The 18,421-nt window shown below is 32.1% G+C and overlaps 1 protein-coding gene across 4 annotated transcripts in view; it reads right to left on the bottom strand.

Moving 5' to 3' along the window:
• LOC108749179 overlaps positions 1–18,421 on the bottom strand; it is a 222,782-nt gene that overhangs the window by 126,827 nt on the left and 77,534 nt on the right. For 2 of the 4 annotated variants that reach the window (XM_018487723.1, XM_018487726.1), the window contains exon 1: positions 8,884–9,127. The exons of 1 other annotated variant lie outside the window; for it this stretch is intronic. The gene's annotated coding sequence lies outside the window, so the exon portion shown is untranslated. Of the gene's footprint in view, positions 1–8,879; positions 9,128–18,421 lie in introns of those variants that run through there. One more of the 4 variants, XM_018487724.1, reaches the window with a different exon arrangement.

Genomic DNA, 18,421 nt, shown 5'->3' with positions numbered 1-18,421 from the left:
TATTTGAGAACGTTCAAAAATCGTGCTACGAAATTAAATCGTGCTTAGAAATTAAAACCAGGTATTAATAATAGTTTTACACGTAGAAAACATTTAACGTATTATAAATTTTTAATATTTTTCTAATTTCAAGTTACATTTGTAATTTTAATTTCATATATGAGTGATGCATGATGTAATAGAAATCTAAGTTTATTTTAACGTCTGGAAGAAATGTTATATAGTTAAAGGAATTCCACAGAAGATAAATATAATGTCTTACACAGTCCATTCTTTCTAATTTTATGTGACCTAATTAAAAGACCATGCATAAAATTAACTCCGCCGCAACACATTGTTTTATGCTAATTATTTTACGAGCATGGTAACTCCGACTTCGTTATAATTAAACTTTAAAGAGGGTAAGACACTCAGTTTAACGTGGAGTTAAAAATTATAATCGGTCGTTGTCTTAAAGACATTTGCTGGGAAATAATGAGAGAAGTAGTCAGAAATAAAGTGTCAGGACGGTGAAGAAAATGGGCCCCTATAGACTATTCCACTTCGTAGCCTGTTAAATGAAGCAAGCGCTTTGAGAGTGCCGCGATGGTTAGCGATGCCATTGCAAGGCGTAATACAATGCGATACTTGCATAGTTAACTATCCAAATAAAATATACACTATACGCAATTGTGTCGTCTTTGGGGCGCATATCTGAAAACGCCATTAATGGAATGGGATCTTGTCCATCGCGATTTTCTATCCCGAAGCGAGTTGTGATTTTCATTCAGGATAACGTTACGAGAGACACTGGTTTTCTCAGAAGATTCATTTTCGGATTAATCTTAGAATGTTATCGCTATTAAGTGATACAGTATTGCCATATGTAAATTTCATGTACAAGTGAGCGACTCACTCATTGAGTGCTTTCAATCATTCAGAGTTTCAATCTGCCATGTTAAAAACAAGGATAAGCAGTTGCCAGCCTTTTAAAAATTCTGTCCGTTATATGTAGATACCTATATGATTTTGAGCTCTTTAGTGTCAATATTATAACAGCGTGATAAATAATTTCGCTTTTTAAGCAATTTTACATTAAGCTTTTGTGTTATCATATATTTTATTCATGTATTATAAGGAGCCATATACACATATAAAATTTGATTATGTACTTCACATCGTTTCATGATTGAATTTGATAATGTGTTTATGCTCTCTTTCCTTTTAAGTTAATAATTAAGTTATTTATGTTTGACCTTCTGTGAACCAGGCGGAGTGTGATCAGGGGTGGGCAAAATACTCAAAAAATTTAAATGTAAAATACAAAATATTCTCAATAAAATAAGAATGTATTTAAATATGTATTTTAAATACATATTGTATTTCAAATTCTGCCCACTCCTGGCTGAGACACAACGTTAGAGATGCATTCCGTTTTACGCATAATGTGCACGATACATCATTTATCCTTGTTATTCAAAATGTAAACAAAGATGAATGATGCATTATGCACATCATACGTGAAATAGAACGCACTTTAGATTGAGTCAACAATGGTGCGATTTTAACTTTCATCAAAAAAATTTTTATATAATTTAAATGTATTTAGTATTCACAAATTTACAAAATACTAAAAAAAAAGTATTTTAATTCAAAATATAAAATACTCTCAAAAATTTATTTAAATACGAAATACAAAATATAAAAATGTATTTAAATATGTATTTTAAATACATGTATTTCAAATACTGCCCATCTCTGATTGTGACTCCAGCAAGATAAATTTCTATAACTTCTTCAAAAGTACCGCGCGCATGTTGCCGGTTTCGTGCAACTGGAGAATGTATTGTTACCAATCATACTGAATTGTAGTATATGAATGATAGTATATTATGATGAAGTATAGCATGGAATATACCCACATATGATTCATGTTGATTTTCCACCTGGTTTGCGGAGAGTTATAAGAGTCTAGATTATAAATACTTGTCATTAAAAGTGAAATGTATAAAACGCTTTGTTACATTAATTAAGAGTAGTTTATATTTTATCCTAGAGTTAAGTACGAGAAGAAATCTTCGTAATAAAATTGTAGTCCGAATTTAGTTCTGCAAGTTAATTATCTATATGCAAGTTTCTATAATGAATTTCTATGTTAAATGTAAGCTTGGCAAGTCGCGACATGCAGTCACGACTTAACTTCATGGCCAAGTAAAAAGTGAAGCTGTCCAGGATTATTTTCAGTGGTGGTAGTCCATCTGATAGACCAAGCCTAGCGGTGTTGGAGAATAAAATTTTTCCCGCTAGAAAAGCCACTGTGAATAAAATCTGGATTTCTCGCTAGAATAAATGTTTTGTTTAAGATTGGATCTTGTGTGCTTTAGAAAGAATAACTACAAACGAAAGTCCAATGGCAAATATTTGTTCGAAGTATTACGACAGTTTGTGTAACGGATAACAACGGACATGTGGATAATGGGTCCTCGCAGAATAGATGTTAGATATTTTCAGCTCTTTCATTCGATCTTTCCATCTTTTTACCTTACGCTTTATATTTAAAGAATGTAGTTATCGATAAAGATTACGATTTATACAAATTCTGCCGCGCAGTTATAGAATTGAAAAATGTATTCGTACATAAAAAAAAGTATGATTTTGCTGTAGCATCTAAAAGCTTAATTACAGATTTAAATATAATTTTGTTGGATCATCAAAATAATTATGTAAAATGCTTAAGCATAATGAGTAGTATTGCAAAATATTTTAACACTTTAATAACTATTTTAGGGGTTTTAATTATTTTGTGGTGGTTCAACAAAATTATTTTCCACGAGCTATGTCTTTAGATACTTTATTAAAACTGATCTTTCCATGTAAATCTACACAAGTATTATTAAGCACTAATATCCGCTTCTACCAAAAATATAATTTTTTTTATTTTATTTACTCTTATCAATCTAATTTTCACTTATAACTATTTATATACGTCTCCTTGAAAAATTATGTTCTCTTATTTATAATTATTGATTATTTCAGCAGCATCTTCACATATGTCTCGAGGCGGAATTTGAGGTTCAAACTTTAACTGAAATAATAATATTTACAATAAGTTCTTTACAGTGTTTTAAGATGCTTATCAATATCATTAAATTGACGATCAATATAATTTATGATATTATTTTTTGTTTCAGTTTATGATTTTATTTCAAGTTCGACAAAATATATTTGTAAATTTACATTTAAATATTATCAAGCATTAAGATCTTCGACCGAAAATAGAATTTTTTTCTTTAATTTGATATTTATATAAATTTTATCTCTTAGATTCTTTGCCTACGTTAAAGCGTCTGCAAGTATATATTTGCATCTTCGGACCGTCTTGCACGTAAACGCATTTGTCAAAATTACGGAAATGTCGCGACGCAGTGAATTATGAAAGACTGTTGCTACTACGCGCTGTAGAAGCTTACTGGTTATGCCAGAACATGTGAATGATGTTAAACGCTTCCTTCGAAAGGAAGCGTTACCGGTTGCATTAAACTCGCTTCGGTTCGAAGGCGTAATGGCTTCGCTCGCAGCATCCGCTGTTTCAATCCTATCCCTTTGTCTCGGGCAAAACGCATAATCTCTCGGTAAGCGTGTTACATTCTATATTCACGTAATGGCGGGAAATAATGTTGTCGATGAAATAGCTCTTAACGATTCTGAATGATACCACGAGGCGACGAATAGAATATTCCGCAGCAGTGGCGGCGACAGGATAGTATAATATCTTCGTGCAAACTATCGAGAAACGACAGCCACAAATCGTGATCGACCGTTTCGCAAATACGACCGATCTACGACCGTGACGGGAAACAAACGCGAAAGGGAAGAGGAAAAGGGGAAAGAGGAGGTCCGGATCGACCGCGTTCGGCTCGTAAATGTCGGGGATATCGAGAGACTGTGCGCGGCTTTTTACGAGTTCCCAAGTGCGGAACTTGCATTTCTTTCTGACGCGAAAGGGAAGTGGGATAAGGCAAAGCCCTATTCGCCGCAGGTTTTATTCAAATTCTCTTCGCCCCTAAGCACCAGCTGCGCCCCGTCCCTTTCTGCGCTCCTCGGCGCGGTTGATTCAGGGAGGAAAAAAGTTGCGCGAAGATCTGCAGAATCGCGTGACCACACGATTCTGTTTTGTCACAACGGAATCGTCTCTCCCGAGTGTTCGAAGCTTTTCTTGGAGCATTAAGGCATTAAGGTTACCGAACTCTCGTAATAGAAAGATCACCGAGAAGATCTCTATGGAATACATAGATTAGAAATGAGAAAAAGAATAGTGGAGAGATTTATGGTTTTTTAAACGCCTCATTTTCAGATCCTCAATATAGGATAACTGAAAAATTTGATTACAAAGTTTTGTGTGTTTAAATTATTACCGAGGTGCTATTATTTATCGTCTTTAATATTAATTTTAATATCTTATAATACTTTATAAGATATTAATAATAATTAATAATAATACCTTTAATATTTTAATGTCAGATTTTCATCGGTTGGTAATCACTTTAATGGCTGCCTGGAAGAATTTATTTAAGAAAGCTGCAAGGCAGATTGTTAATGAATTCCCGAAGCGCCTTAAATATTATATCAAAACTAAAGATGATGTTAATTATTATTTTTTAATAATTATTCTTTTTTGGTATTTAATAAGATATAATTAACACTAATTTAGAATTCGTTTTTAGTAAAAAATATACATTATCAATAATTAATAAACATGTACTCTGTAATCAAATTCTTTTTGTCACCCTGTTGTATATTAACAATATATTTACCTCGTTTAGTTAATCGAGTAATTTGATGCTTGCGAACAAGTGGCATAATTTGTGATTAAATATGGAAAAGTACAATGCTAGTTTCATTTGCTCTCCATTATTTGCTTATGATAAATTAAACAGAAAAAGAGATCACAAGAAAAAAGGTATTCGCGTTTACCTCTTATCTCAAATAATGTTCTAACATGAAAAGATTGGTTTTTTGCTTCTCGTGAAACTTTATAACATAGACTTAATTAAAATTATAATGAAAGTTACTATGAGAAAGATACTTTATCTGTTCTTAATAAACGAAGAAACATGTGTTTTTATTGCATCGTTTAATCGTTTTTATTATTATAGACGTTTAATTAAGAGTTTACCGCTCGTTTAGTAATACGTAGCTATATGCGCCGAAGACTTACCACTTTCGGAGATTAAACTTGTATTCGCGGATTAATGAAAAGATGAGCGCTAAAAGTCGAGAACTTTACCCTCTTCTTCACCTACAAGTTATTGAATAGAAATCTGGTCACGTATATTGTCAGACCTCCGTTATTAAATTGAACGACTAGCGCGAATGATATATCCTGGCTTCTTTATGTAGCCGAATAAAGAATGTCGCGTGAGCAAAGACTTTTCTTAACAGACCAACTCTTTCCTAAAATGTCTCCAACTGTTTCAGTTTTAACTTCGTGAGAGTTTTTTTAAGTCTATATATGTTAGGTAAGTCTATATATTTTAGTAAGTCTACACCTATTTTGCTAATAAGAAAATGGGAATTTAGAATGCCAACTACATGAATTCAAATATTGCGCCATTACAAATATTTTTAAGTTGAAAGAATCATTAATGAGAAACGTAAAAATTATATACATATATATGTCACTGATTCATGCTTCAATAGAATGAGCTGCAGTGTATGTGCTAAGAACATGATTTTTTTTCTCTTTGTGAAAATCTCTCTTTTCAACATTTAATTTTTCATACATTTACACGTACCGACGAGACGACACTAAGTGTCTTTTAAACGCAATGAAATGATGATAATTTGTCGCGGCATGAAAATCGAGTTTCTCGGGAAGATAATTTCTTCTTAATGTCTTATTGTCTGTGACTAATGTTCTTGCAGTTGCGCGTAAGCTAATTCCACCCATAGTTAGATGCATCATTTATTTCTAAGAGAACTTACGTGATTCTTTGAGTTACCAATATTACTAAAAACCAATATACAATACCTGATATAAAATAGATATAGCAGCTTTATATTTAATCCTAATACATAATGTAGAACATTTCAAAAATTTAGCAAGTTTTTAGAAATATGTTGAAATAAATCCTTTTTTGATTCTCAAAAGATTTTTAGTTAATTTATATTAATATCTAATTTATATTAATTTTTTTATAATTAATTTTGAATTATATAAATCTTAAAAGATATCCTTTATGTTTTAAAATTAGAAAATAAGATTTATATTTGTTTTCTTCGCGAGATTAATTTTCAAAAAACAACTTTATTAATTATATGTAAAAACTGATTTCAGTCAAACTGACTGAAACCGTGATATTCTTTAGCTTATGAGATATGTTGATTAAAAATTTCCATAGACATAACCATAAAAAAATATTAATTTAATGTAGAGAAACAAATAAATGAAAGAAGCTTAGAGATATCTTATCATTAATTACTGCCATAGCTCGTCACATAAATAAATAAATGAATACTAATACGTAATTGCATTTTTCTTGGAAGAAAATCATTAGATTTTTAAAACACGATCACGCGTCTTCGATTAATCACTTCAAGATATTACAATTTTCAGACAGTATTGTAATTATCATAAATGAAGTGACCATGTCGCTGCAGTTCTCTAGTTTTCGGTGGCTGATTATAAAGTTTGTGTTAGTACCGTAATTGCGGTGTCGTAACAAGTCTGACGAAGTACATGGGAAGCAAAACAAATACTTGCACACACGGAAGTTACAATGCCTGTAACTAATTACGGACAGGAAATTAATCCTTTAAAAGCTTCTGTTCCTTTTAGAGCTTGTTATATCTTTGCGTAATCTTCTTACGGAAGTAAATTAGTTTCAATAATAGTAACATACATATAGAGCTTATAGAGAAATCATTATTCGTACTCGGTTATGTTTTTGCGTAAAAATCTATTAGATACGTTATACTATTACGAATACTACATTATCACTGTAATTATTACATATGCCAATAAAAGCAACATAGATATTAGTTACTTAGTAAACGCGCAAGTTATAAATTATTATAATTAGTTAGTTAATAACATAATTAACTACAATGAGACAGTTAAATATTGTGATTATCCAAATAATTATTGTAGTTAACAAATATTTCATGTATTACGGCTATAGTTGTTATTATAATGATGATTATTAATTGAGCTTTAAATTTGTGTACAAAACTATACTTTCATTTTTCAATTAAATATTTTGAAATTATTTTATTGTGCACCAGTCTTTTACATATCAGAATTAAGTTCTATTTAAATAATAATTTATATCGAGCATTATTGATTGGACCGTACAAAATATTTCTTATTTACATTTTATGAAATACCTAAAGCACAAAATAAATAAAAAATATTATATAAAATGATTTAATAATAATAAAAATACTGGAATAAATATTGTAAATAAAATGTAATTTATAGTAAAGTATATTGTAGTTAAAATGTAATTTATATTAAAGTCGTTCTGTAAATACCCAGATATCATAATTAAATTTTGCATGTTCCAAGAATTTTCGTGTTTATACTGTCTCATTAAGTAACATCTACAATACAGTATATGCATTTATTTATACATGAATTGATAAGAAAAAGCACGGATCTACGAAAATGTTACCGGTAGAAAATAAACTGCTTTGAGAAGAGTAGATTTATCTTGAGTTATGCCGGCCAGTAGTTACGACGTCCGTTGGTCAGACGTATTTCAGCGAGCAATAGTTACCGCTACCGCAATTCATGCGGCAGGAAATCGGATGAACTGATTAGATTCCAGATATGGTCGACACTCGCGGCAACATTATGCAGCAGCGGGTATAAAGCTCGATACCGCGATCTTTATCTAAATTGTAAACTTTGATGGTATTTCCTGCGCGATATTAGAACATTTCAATACGCCAAAATTAAATTTACCGTGAAATTTAATTTTGATATATTGAAATGTACGAGTAATAATAATAATGAAAAGAAATTTATTGAATGCAATAATATAACAATAAGAAATCTTATCTAATCAACAATAAACGCAATTGTAAATACAAGGAAGTTGCAGCTGATATTTCGAATTAATATTTAATCGCGTTATTAATCTTTGGTAATTTAGATTTTCTAAAATAATTATATGAAACGGAATTTAATTTAATTTTCAACAATCGCGCGGCTACTTAAAAGATACCGTTTCATTGGCGTTTTTCGTGTTTCTTGCATAGACGAATTCCGCACTGAATTTATCGATTTTAATAAATTTATAGGTCGCGCAAAGATTTTCATGGCTTATTGTTAGAAAAGGGGAATTTATATACGTTGGCTAATAAATTAATACTGTTTGAATACTATTAAACAAAACATTTTAATCATCGATTATCGTAAATTGATAGCTCTATTCTCGTTTAGTACTATCGTCATCACGTTTCATGATTTTCACTTAGAAGTCAGTATATATGGATACAGTGGTTTATCACGTGTGGTGCGCTTAAATACGCGTAATACATACACACGCATACACGCGCAAAGGCATCTAAAGGTACAGCATTTAATTAAAATATTAAATGTAGCGTTAATGCTAGCAGTAAAAGTGTCTAAAAAAATATTACTGTGGGATTTTATTGTACTATTAATTTTTATAATATGAGAACTGCAGAATACTCGTTAATCTCCTTTTAGAATTTATCATTGTCAGAGAATTACTCTATTTTATTCAAGATCAATATGGTTTTTTTTTTTAATAAATTATTTATAATTTTCCTTTTGCTGATTAAATTATTAACGATGTCGTTTTGTTCAATAGAGAACTGCTAATTGCTTTTAAATATCGTGCAAGAGATCACATAAAAGTGGTGCATGATACTCACTTTGATGTTAGGCATTCGATTGCAAAGTCTTCTTTTTTATATTCCTGGATTCCTGTGGATCCAACTGTCAGTTTTCTTTTTTCTATATTCTCGAATTTCAATGATCAAATTGATCTACGATGCACTGCCCAACCAAAAAAAAACGGAGCTTCCGGAGCATTGTTCGTCGCGTCACGAAGCCGAGTCGCGTCGATAATTGGCGCGTGCAAAATGTGTACACCTGCGACGGCGTTGTCACGCCATAGGTTACACTGTACGTTTGCGTTTGCAGCGGTCCCGAAGCCGCGCGTTTCAGCTTCCGCCGTCGACTGACGATCGCTTTTGTGCACAGCGCCTGCGTCCCTTCTCATCCACCTACGATATCATGCAGCGTATACACCACGCGTCTTCGTGAACCCCGCAGCCAAGGACTTGCAACAGGACAGGACGAATGAGAACTGTCATCGAAACATATCGATATATTAATCTAGTCATCATTAAAAAATGATCAACAGACGATGATCTAATTATGTGGAATGAGAGCAATTCTGTTTGTGATCGCTTCAATACTTGATCCTTTTGTTAATGTATAGCTACTACTCGAATGTTTATATCGAATTTTAAGCAATAAAACTTTTTATGTTTTTATGCGAATTCCATTACGATGCCACAAAAACTTCATTCTTCGAAATAGGGCCAATGATTTATTCCGAAGACTTCGACAATCGAAGTTTCGAAGATTCGAAGCTTCGGCGTTAAAATCTTCGAAGATTTGAAACTTCGATACTTCAATCTCCGAAGGTTCGAAGAATTAAAATTATATGATTACTAATTTAATAAGTTAATAATAATAAATGTATTTTCACTAAAAAATACTAATTTATTTACGAATATATGTATTATGAATTTTCATTTTTTTTGGATAAATAGATATTTTTTAAAGCTTCGACACACTTTAACCTTCGACAATTCAAAGTTAACTTCGGAGATTCGAATTCTTTCAAGCTTTGAATCCTGGTAGTTGTCAAAAGTAATAGCTTTACGTTGAACAATAAAGAACAGTTTTACATAGACTATCTTATTTCCACTTTTACATTTTCAGCGGAAACCTTGAGAAACACAGTACCGAAAAGATGAAAAATTGACCGACAAGTTAATAAAGTTATTATAATGAAAGTTATTATTAGGATTAATATTTATACATTTTATCGATAAATATATTACTCTTTTTGATAAATCAAGTTCTCCTAATAAATTAGTTGAAAACAACTTTTTTAATAGACGGCCTAAGATGATCGGGAAATAATAAATGTAATAAAATAATTTTGTAATTATTTGCAATTATTAAGAAAATCTCTATATTAAAAATGTATTTTACTTCATCTTATTTATTACAATTTTCTATGACATCTTTTTTAATCCATCAATAGTTTTGAATAATCAATAGTTTTAAATTAATTTCATTCAAATGTCGCGATTTATTATAAAAAGGTAGTTTGCATCGCGGTCATTTCGCGTGTCAGGGTTGATCGGCCATCCGTGATTTTCGAAATTAATGCGTCAAGTGGGGCCTGCGAATGTTACCGTTTGTATATTCGCTGGAAATTGAATTTTCAGAGCGTTGCACCGCGTGTAGGCGCGACATTTCACTGGGAAATTCGTCCCATTAAACACGACGCAATAAGGGCGTTATAATTATGACGGGCGAATAAATAAGGACGCACGTTAACCAACGAGTGTGTAAACACAGCTCTCTGCGACGCGAAACAAGGTATCGCGTGAGATAATAAAATACAGTCGACGCTGTCGAAACTTTTGATTGTTTGAGATTAAAATAAAGCCGCGAGTCGCTTCCTCGCTAACGAGTCGTCCGCGCTTAATTGGCAACGAGCTAGGCTCCGCGAAAATTCCGCGAGCAGAGATAACGCGCAAATCTTCCTTCGCTCCTTCAAACTGCGTGAAAATAAAAATTAAAACTGGAGCTTTATTGTCAGTTATTCAATTAATTAATGTTACGGAATTTAATAATTAAAATACTGTCATTACCGAAAAATTCTATTAATGTTGAATATTATAAGAAAAGCAAAACATCATCAATCTGTAAATGGAATGTGACTCACCTGGCATCATCATTTTTTATTCTGTATATTATTATACTGAAAAAAATACTAAATTTTAATAAATATCTGTTTGAATAGATCTAATTGTAAGTGAATATTTACTAAATATAAACATATATTTATTTGATACAAAACTATTAATTTGATTTAACTTATTTATTTTATTATTGAGTAAATATTTATTGTAAGTGTTTACGTAATACTATTAAAAGAAATATTAATTAAGATTCAGTAATTTTTTTTTAGCATTTTATTTTCCGATCTCTTTCCATTTCTCAGAGCATTAGAATTTGCATATTAGTAGAGTGAATCAAACGAAATTTAATTTGATCATATGAGTAACAACTGTTTTAGCAATACATATCGTAATTAATGAATAGTGGTTTTTTGATTTATTAGCGATGTCCAATGAAAATGTAATCGATTACATTATGAATAATGTATTTATCTTAACAATAGATCTCTTAACTGATGAAACTATGTTTCTTGATTAATTTTATTATAACTTCCATTCTTTATTTTCGTTTTGTATAAATGAATTTGTCACAATGTGTATTATATGAATAAGAACATTTGTAAAATAATAATATGTTAAATTAGACCGCTTATGAATAAATTAAATTAAATAATATTAATTAATTAGCTGTATATATATGTTACAGTATGTTAAATATGTTATAATATGGGAAACCATATAATGGAATCCTTTAAATAAATCTCTCAAATTTGATCTTAAAAATATCGGAGATTTAATTAAAACATTTATCAAATAATAGGTAATAGAAAACTATTCACAGAGCGTAGATGTAATTTGTCGAAATTTAATTAGCTAACTTCTGGCAATATTTCTTTTCTTGATTTTGCGGAAATCGTCATCGATTTTCTATGACGTTAACGACTCGCCTTTTACAATAAAAGTACTCCAAAAATCGCACGTGAAAATTTGTGCCAGGAAATGATGATGTTAGGTGGCGGTGGCGGCTAAGGAAAACGCGAAGGAGAATAAAAAAAGGGGCACACGCGAAAATACTCTCTCGCGACCGTAACAGATTGGCAGTGGAACTGGCGGGTCAGCATTTTCTTGCGGGTATCGGGGCCGGGAGGCTTCAGATTAAAAGGTTCGGAGCCCGCTCGGCCGTAATAAGAGTCAGCATCTTTCTCTAGGCAATATTTCACGTCATTACACACCATTTCACCGCAATTAAGATTTGAAAATTTCGGCCATGGTTTATCGAAGACGCCTTTTTTCCGGTAATCGTGGCCGCTTGGTATGTGACCTAGTTTGTAGGTTAATTGTCCATAGTCCCTAACCCTTTGATGATCTTTAAACACACCACTTATGGAATTAATTAGCAAATACCATATTAGAAAGCAAATAAAACAAATAAAACTATAACCGTTGCGGTCTAATAATATTTATATTTCATCTAATATCCGATAATATTTACAGAATAAAACATTAGAAATCTGGAGATATTAAATATTATATGATAGCTAAAAATATTTGTTTAACAATTATTGGGAAATCTTTAAAAAAAATTACAGCTGTCGATTTTATATCGTTAAATAAACATGACATCAATTTAGCCTCCATGTTCAACAATTTTTTAATCTTATAATTTACGTTGTACATTATTATTTAATAACGATAATTTTTAATTTCGGATTCACTTTCAAATAATTAAATAATTTTACTTAATTAAACTATCAAAAATATATCAAATAGAGATACATTACAAAAAGCGAAAGATAAATTAAGAAAATTAGATATATTTTTGCAGCGTAATATCTAATTTTATTCTAATTTATACGAAATTTAACTATAAAAAAACGTTTTCTTTTTCTCCAGATAAATTGAAGCAAAGATCTACGTTTATTTATATTTCTTCGCGTAACAAATATATGCAAATAGAATGCCAGCAGAAGCGACGTTTATATCCACCCTGTGGAAATTTCAATTTCGCGCCGGAGAAAAACCTCGGTGGATTGCAAAGGTAAAGATAGCACGACGAAAGTGTGAATGTAACAACATATAAATTCCACGGGGGAAAAAACAAGACAACTTTGGTGAGGGTGGCCATTACGTGAGCGACAGAAGTTCAGAAACGCCCTCGTATTCTTGCGAGATGTGTGTCTCTATCTTTTCCTTTTACTCTTACCGAAGACTTTGACGCCGTGTCGATCGCGAAGCTCGTAAACGACGACGACGAACTGATAACGTCTTTCGAATTCTGTCACTTCTCGCTTGGCGATTTTTATGAACTTTGAGCGACGCTGGTACAAAAATCTGGGTCGTTGCGCATTGCCGAAGTCAACGGGACGATTCGACTTCGATCTCTGGCGTCATCCCTGCACTTCTGTAGCTCTTTCGTGTAATTTTGTATCATACTCGAATCACATTGGGGCCTGCACTGCTCTGTTGCCTTTGAGATGATTCGCGTGATTTTAACGAGTTTAGCAATGATTTCACGGAAAAAACAATTTTAATAAAAAGTTAGATACAGATTTAAAAATAATTTTGTGTTGGACCATCAAAATAATTACGTAAAATTCTCAAACGTGCTGAATAATATTGTAAAAAATTTTGATATTCTAGCAACTTAACTTGACCTCTCACATAATTATTTTGATTGGTATGACAAAATTATTTTTAGTTAGGTATGTAGCGAAATTTTTAAATACTTCAGCAAATTGTCCTTTTCGTGTGCAGACTAGCGATCTTCGGTATGTATGTCGCGAATGTTGCATTCTGTATTGATATTTATTTTTCATGAGAAAATAAACGTCAAAATATCATGTCATGTCAGATTTATGTAATAAAAATTTATTCGTTTTTAAACTTTGAATTTTATTTGTTTCTTTTAAATTTAGTTTTGTGTAAGTTTTTATTTGATTCTATCTTTAGCTGATCAATTCTTCTACATAGAAATAACGATTGGTAAAAAGCTTTTGCTGGATAGAAATCTGAAAATAATTTTGTTGGAATTCAAACTGATTGCTAGAATATTAAATTTTTTGCAGTATATATATCGTCATTTTAGTTTCTAATATAATTATTTTGACAGTCAAATAAAATTACTTTCAGATCTGTATCCAGCAAAATTTTAAATCTTTCAGAAAAATTATTTTTTCAATGTAATAACGTTAATAGCTGTTATTATTTTAATTAATTAAAATACCGCTCAAAAGAGTAAATGGTAATTTTTTTTAGAATGAACAAACAAACACTCCAATCAAATATTTATTAAAATTTAATTAATTTTTGTTCAGTGTACGTTTTTTGGATTTAAATATACGAAGAATTAATATTCAACAGCTGAATGTATTTAGCAAGCAATTAGTTCATCATGATGTTTTTTTTTACTTTACAAAAATAGCATTTATTGAAACTTTGAGTACATAGAATATATATCACGCCGCTTAAATAACTTATTTTTTTTGGGGGGACTATTAAAACTGTCCAAATCGTCTCTGGTATTACATCGATTACTCCCGAGAGTCGCATGGCATAAGCTGTTTCGATCGCCAAACACCAGCCTTCATTCGGCCGTTTTACCGTCATTTATAAATCATCACGCTCGAAGACACCTGTTCCCAATGGATCACGCTTAGAGCACTCTAATCGGATTCTCGACGGCTCTCGCCTTCCGGTTACAGAGCCGGGGATAATCGCATTGGCCGTCTCCGGTACAAGCGGCATTAGTTTATAGCGTTGATTCTCCGCTGCGGCGGATGCAACGCGAGCGATTCGATTACAGAATCGGGGTGTATCCGCGATCACGTCGCGTCGCGTCGTGTCGCGGATCGAAGGCTGCGTCGTGCGGCGAAATTGCGTTACGCTAATTGCCAGCACCGTCAGATGGATCGTCCCCGCTCGATCTGTATCAGATTTGCTGCAAGCTTCGCTCGTGATCTCTCCGCTTTGGCTTCAATTAAGAATACCAGCGATTTCCCTTCCTCTTCCCTCCCCCCCCCCCGGCAAAACGAACTCGCTCCTTGCATCAGGCATCGCGAGAGAATCCATAATCAGATTAATCCTGTTTCATGTGGTACATTTACGCGCGATGTAGCTTTGCCAGATTTCCGTCAATCAGTTATAAAATCTAGCCAAAAATTTCAATGGCGCACGTCTGTTGTTGCGCTGCACGAACGAGAGGAAATTTCATATTGTGAGTCGATTATTACGGTTTATTTTTTTTATTTTGGTACCATCGTGGTGCAACCTTTTTCGACGCACGGAACAGATTTTTACGCTGACGCGCGCAGCAATTTTTTGTTAGTTCGCCGTTCGAATGGCGGCCTCACGAGAGGTGGAAAAATCCAGTTTGTATCTCTGTTGTTGCTGTGACGGGTGAGACGGATATTTGCATTTACGAGTCGATTTGGATTTACCGAATTTGTCGACACAGCGCAATTTTTTGTTCTTTCTATCTTTAATCCGTCTTAATGTCGTTATAGATTCGTTACATCGCCCGAAATTGAAGATTCTTAATTAGAAATTTTATTTTAATTATAAGTGATGAAGAATAGAATAATTTTATTTAGCTTTCTGAAAAGCATAAATCTAACAGTTCGAGATAAATAAATTTCTGGAGAAAGAATAAATAATTCGCGAATTTCCACGATAACTGATGTTCTTCCCTTTTCGATCGGGATAAAAGAGCGCCTCTCATTATGCCATAATACTCGACAATAAAATATTCAGAAGATTTTCACGTTCAAAGTGCAAAATCGCCGTCTGATATAGCTTTGATTCACAAACGATCCGTTAAGCGTGTTACTCCTTTAGACAGTATGTCCTCTTGTGACAAATTTGTTCAAAGGCAACGTCAAGGTGAAGAATGCGGGTGAATAATGAAGTTTCGCCGAGAATGAGATGTCTCGAAGGGGTCCCGTATTGGAAACTAGGCGAGAAGATTTCGCTAATGACAAAGGAAGCTCTGATAAAGAAGCGTCTTGGTCACGGTAATCCGAGCTTCAGGAGCGCAAACGACAGCGCGCGGCTTTGTCACTTCTGAATAATTTATAACATTCATAGCATACGATATAATGCACGATGAGACTAAGAAGATCCTTTGTCCTTGCAAGATCCTTTATCAACTGATGCACAAAATATGTAAATGCAAGTCTTCTCATCATTTTAAATTTGGTTTCTATTTTATACATTTATACTCTCTAAATCTGAATCAGAGGATAATCACTAATATCAGTGCCAAATATGTCACTGGTAATCAGTGAATTAAATGTGAGATCTAGCTAATTTTTATTTTATGTGATCTAACTAATCTTTTAGTACTTAAATTCAAGCATAATATTGAAAGATTGAAATTAATGTGCAAATATTAGTATTTTAGTTATATAATGCTCAGACATTCTTGCTTTTTTAGTTGAACTTCACTGATTATTAGTGCCAAGTATGCCACTAGATAATTAGTGACTATCTATTGATTCAGATTTATAGAGTATAAAGAGCGTAAAGTCGACATGGAAAGAAAGGCTTTGTTAAAGTATTTAAAAATTTAGCTAGATATACTCGTAGATATAATTTAAAAATAATTAATTTAAAAATAATTTTGTTTGAATCGTCAAAATAGTTATGTAAGGCACTTAAATTGATTGTTATGTTAAAATATAATTTGTCATTAACGTTTAAATATTATACGTAATTATTTTGAAAGTCCAACAAAATTATTTTCAGATTTGTATTTAACTAAATTTATAGATACTTGAATAAAAATCTTCTTCGTTCTTTCTTGGATAAATAGATTTATATATAAAAAACATAGAAATACCACTTTATTTTTCCGCACAATAAGAACAATTTTTATTGCTTCAATAAAATTAAAAATAGCAACGTTTGAACTTTCCTGAAATTTGATCTTTTAGGTTCATCCGAGAACACATCGGATTGGCAACGCAACTACCAATGAAACTGTGCGATATGTTCGTGGTTTCGATTTACAGCGAGCGGTCGTGCAAGTTAATCAACCTCGGTCGGGACATCTGGGCATCGTAAAAACGTTTACCAGGACACGGAAAGCTTTTTTGGTAAGAGTAGTCCGAAAGAGCACTTCGCGAGTGAGACGCGAGATAACGGAGTTGACTAACGAACAGACGGGCGATTCAACCACGAATATGTGGACTGACCGTGAAAGTTTCCTGAGGGCTACGACTCTCTGAAGTTCTCACGAGTACGAAGTTTTCGTTGTGTGATGAAGTGGAAATCCTGCTGAGCGAAAGTATAATATATCAAGACTTAAGTAGCACTTTTTCTGTGGTTGCGAGTCATGTTTGTGAGAGACTTCGGATTTCGGTTCTGTTTATAAAATTATTATAGAATACAAGTAATCATACAATTATTCATTTGATATTCTTCATAATGTAAAGAATAAATTCTAATGTAATGTTGTTAATAGACCAATAATTTTTACCTGTATGTTGTTTATCTTTATTTCGAAAAAGAGCAAATTTACAATTCTTTTTTAAAGGAGATTATAGATTATAAATATTTTTTTATTTTTAAAAGTTTTCCTATCATATTTGGTAGAAATCTGTCCGCTTTATTTAGCCTCTTTAAATTATTACATTCAATTCTTTTCAATTCGATATATTAAATCTGCATTTAATGTAATGAAAGCATTACTTTATACTGAATTCTGATCTATTTAGGAATCACTTTTGCAAAAGGAATATACGAGAGAGAAATTGAAGAACATTATTCTTCGATTTATTATTATTTTACATTTTTCATCGATGATATTTACGTAACAAAATAAATACTTGCGATGAAGTAGTCCAAGGAAGAGGTTCTTCGAAACATTTTGTATGCGCAGTTACGTACAATGGCAAATATATGTCTGATAAACGCTCATACTATGGAGATGAAGGAAATCTTGAACATACGCGAAAGTATTATAAACAACAATACGATCCCATAAACGTGCCACAACGTTTATTCGAAAGTCATACCGAGATCACCGCCTGATCTACCAACTTTTTCTCACGAGTATACGACGTATTTTCGTTGATCTTACACGTAGTGCACGTAAGACGCAGATTCAAATACGTAAATTCCAGATGTTTGCATTCAAGCCGCGGAAAGAAAATTGGGCAAAATGTGTCATCGTTTTGTTCAGATTCTTCGGGTCAGATTTATTCCGATTTATTGATGAGACAAAAAATATAGTATATATGCTACAATTGTCATTAAAGAATACTGTATTAACTTTTTGTATTTCTATTAAAGATGAATAATTTCAGAAGCATAATGTTCGTATGAAATCTGCGAAACGTTAGAAAAAAATAATATATTATACATACATATATTACATATTATATGTATGTTATTGTAACTTCTCACGATATAATTTGCAATTATTCTAATTTCCCGATATATCGTATTTCGTTTCACAGATATGATGTATTGTATTTTTCATGTT

The sequence above is a fragment of the Trachymyrmex septentrionalis genome, unplaced genomic scaffold, assembly GCF_001594115.1.
Source record: "Trachymyrmex septentrionalis isolate Tsep2-gDNA-1 unplaced genomic scaffold, Tsep1.0 scaffold27, whole genome shotgun sequence".
Lineage (NCBI taxonomy): Eukaryota > Metazoa > Arthropoda > Insecta > Hymenoptera > Formicidae > Trachymyrmex > Trachymyrmex septentrionalis.
Note: the sequence above shows the minus strand (reverse complement) of the source record. Positions and strands in the feature narration are given on the sequence as shown.